We start from the raw sequence: 3,739 nt of genomic DNA, 5'->3' as shown, positions 1-3,739 counted from the left end.
CCCCCTTCCTGCTAGAGATCCATCCTAGTGTTGTGCTTATTGGGTTTTTAATTTACTCTATATTTGCCAATTAAAATTTGCCAATTTTAATTTTTGGATGCTTTTTTCCCCCTGCTCTCCTGCCACAGTGACACAAGCATAGGGAAGAGTGGGCTGCATCCCTGGGGGTTTGCAGAGCTTTGATGTTTCCTGTGGGTGGGTGGTTGGACAGCTGTGTTTTCTCCACTTGGAGTAACATTTCATTCAGGAGGAACATGGTTGAAACCAAATTGTACAGGCCATCACTTCACACTCATGGAAGAAAGGGCATAGTAACAATGTCTGGGGAGAGGATCTGCTGCCAAACCCTTCTGAGGAGGGTTTGTGACCCTTCTGAGGTGGTCTGTGACCACCTGCCAACAGCTCCCGTGAAGCACAGGGGTCCCACACTGTGTGGGGTGGCCCAGATGTACCAGGTACAGATTTTTAGGAGGTCTGTGGTTTCCCCATAGTTATCCAAGGTCATGTCATGGAATTCTGCATAAAACAACTACATGGCTTTTCCCTTCCTGTTTCTCCTGTCCTGGAAAGTGATGTTAAACTCCTCATTGATCTGTGTGGGAGCTCAGCTGGACTAGCTCCAAAATGCTTCTGAAAGTCCTCCTTGTTCTCCCCACACTTTGATTTATCCAGTCTATTCTAAAGGGCAATTTCAATCCCTAATGGAAGCCATCAGTATTTTCAAATGAGGCACCTTTTAAAATGTGGAAATAGCTTGGAGAATAATTCCTGGGAAAGTAAATGTTGAGTGTTAGCTTTTTGTTGTTGCTGTGCAGAAAAATACAGTTTTGCTTGGGGTCGATAAGAGATTGAAAAGTGTGGGTAATAATAAAAGCTGAAGTGGGAGTTACTTTAATAATGGGATGTCATGTGTAAGCCTATAAAATAAACAGTAATTATCACATTTGAGAAACGACTCTGTTAGAATTCACATTGCTCTTGACAGCTTCATCTGTACATCAAGCCTTTCTGGAATATGCACTTTCTTGTACCTAATGAGCAAACAAATGAAACAGGAATTCTTACCCTGATAGAAGGTGTTGATTTCAACAAAACCTAAACAAAAAACTAGATAAAAGAGAGCCAGAGCAGCAAACTGGAGGATTAGTTCTTGCTAACACATTTTGCTTTTACAGAGCAAGATAAAAAACAGAGCTGTAGTTTTATTATTTATGGTTTTCCTCCATCTTTTATATGGCACATGTTGAAGGAAATGGGCTTTATGTATTGCAGCAGAAAATCAGACATTTAAAGAGCACTAGTGGATTCAGAATAAACTTGGTAGATTTTGCAAAGACACGGTAACATCTCTTGATTGTGAATCATAAACTTGGGTGCTGTAGACAGGTAAAAGAATTATTAAAGAAAGTTAAATTTATTATTTTAGCTCCCCTCTGTCTTTTCCTTGTCCTTCATCTGTACTTGTCTTTTTGTCTGCTGTATGTGTAATCTCTCTCCTGAGAACGGCTGCAGCTCTGTGTCTTTCTTCTCATCCTTGGTCCTCCCCCTACAGCATTCTTCATGCTTTTGGTCAGAATTCTTAGATTTTTTGGTCCTCTTGTCTTCATCTTCAGAGTGGTGGTGTGTCACAATAGGACACAAAAGAACACAAGCACACCACCGTTCTCAAGGTGAAGGAAGAAAGAGGCAGTTTATTTTCTGACCCCAATATTTGTAGTTTTCCAAAAGTGACAGTGGATTGGAGGGTGACAGTGACACCTCTCCAATCACACTGGACAAACCAACAGTCCATCAACTTTCTCCTCCTCCACAAAGGAAGACAAAACAATGCGTTATTTACAGGAAGTGTGTGATAAAGTTCACTACAAGAATGTCAACATCAAAAGGCTTAGAAAATCTTAAAAAACCAGGGTGACAGTTGTGCTTTTTCTTCCTCTGTTTTTTAGCTAAATGTGACTGACTTGTGTGAGACTCTTCTACATCCTCATCCAGCACAAGGTTGCACTTGGCGTCTCGCTTTGGTTTTACCTTTCTTTTTAGAGTAAATTTTGAAGCTTTGTCACGTTCCTTCTCGTGGTCCTTGAAATCTTCCTTGGTAGATTTCCTTCCATCCATCTTTTCCCTTCCATTTAATCTTTGCAAAAGACTGGCTAAAACCCATGTGTATCCGTCTGTCATCTACCAGCACACTGTCCATTTTGATGTAGGCTTTCTCACAGTCTTCCTCCTTTTCAAACTCAATGAAAGCATAACAAAGAAATTCACCAGTCTTCCAGTCTTGAATCACTTCACAACTTTTAATGGGACCAAATAGTGAAAGTATTATCTCCAGGTCTTCACAGGATTCATACAAACAGCACATTTTCTGGTGGTTTGATGTCTGCCTCTGGTAAGTCTCCCATTTCTAGAAGAATGACACAAATTTTTGCTTCTTTTTCTTCCTGAACTTCTATTTAATCTGCAGACCATCCTTTCATGTCATCAATTTCTTCATCTGCTCCTATTCTGCCGCTGTCAAGCTGTTCCTTTGTAGGGTCTGGTAGGTGATCAGGAACACACAAGGCAGGTGGATCATCAAAGGGATCATGTAAAATTACTGTATGATTTATCCTGATATCCTGATATGGGATAAAATCCTTATCTACAAAGGTTTCATTAATTGTCTTCCATGCCTTCTGTCACTTCTCCAAATACTGTATGTACACCATCAAGGTAATCTAGGTTTTCCCCTGTGGTAATGAGGAACTGTGATCCATGCTGATCACTGCCATTATTCACCACTGACACAGTTCCCTTCTTCTTGTGCTTGATTCTGGGCACCTTTCCTGCCTCAAAAAAGCTGGCTTGATCACCATACAGTTGACAAAATATGGATTCCCCTCCACGGCCAGTTCCCATGGGGTTTGTATAATAAAATCCCTCTGTACATGATAAATAAGACAATAATTGCAGTCCTTGACTTTGCAGAGCTGCAGGAAATTCAGACAAGTGCAGGGGTGCCCCTCCATGTACAGGCTGCCCACTGCAGCACTGCCATGGCCACGCACCCCCAGCCTGTGGCTCTCCCCTTCTCCCAAGATTATTTGATTATTATCAATTTTGAGTTCTTAGCTAAGTCCTATAACCTTGAATTTTATCTGCAGCAGTTCTTTAAAGTTTAGAAATAATTAGCTCATGAGAAAAATTACTGCTCAAGCAGACAAAGTTGTTTTAATCATGCAGTTTTATTGCCACAACTCTAGAAATTTCTATATCTAAAAGTGTTTGCAGTGAGTAATCTTTAATCTTTTGTTATACCTGAATCTACATTACATAAACTTATAATGGATTTGTCACACCCTTTTTAATCCCTCCAGAAAAATCATTCTGTTCACAGACTGCCTGCAGATTTATTGTTAATAAGATTAAGCAAAGTTAAGGTCCAATATTGTCAGATTTGAGTAATACTAAGATATGTTCTGGTAATTTGATTAAGGTTGAGTTCTCTTCAGTTGATTTTGTTAAGTTAACCTCTGTTTGAGTTTTACTGAGTTTGGACAATGTCCAGTTTAATTGTTCTTAATTTTAAGCTTTTTCCTGTTCTATTCTAGTTTTATTGAGATTTATTTTCAGTTCTGTTATGTTTTTATTTAGTGCAAGTTAAATGTTGGTAAAATTATGTAAAGTTAAGCCCCAGTATTGTTAGATTTGGAGTAATGTTAAGTTACATTCTATTAATTTGATATCCTTTTAGGGCTGA

At 39.3% G+C, this 3,739-nt stretch overlaps 1 pseudogene; it reads right to left on the bottom strand.

The window, feature by feature from the left end:
* Positions 1-1,422: 1,422 nt before the first annotated feature.
* On the bottom strand, positions 1,423-3,008 carry LOC102044488 (annotated as a pseudogene).
* Between the last annotated feature and the right edge of the window lie 731 nt (positions 3,009-3,739).

This window comes from Geospiza fortis, unplaced genomic scaffold (assembly GCF_000277835.1).
Source record: "Geospiza fortis unplaced genomic scaffold, GeoFor_1.0 scaffold359, whole genome shotgun sequence".
In the NCBI taxonomy this organism is placed as follows: domain Eukaryota; kingdom Metazoa; phylum Chordata; class Aves; order Passeriformes; family Thraupidae; genus Geospiza; species Geospiza fortis.
Note: the sequence above shows the minus strand (reverse complement) of the source record. Positions and strands in the feature narration are given on the sequence as shown.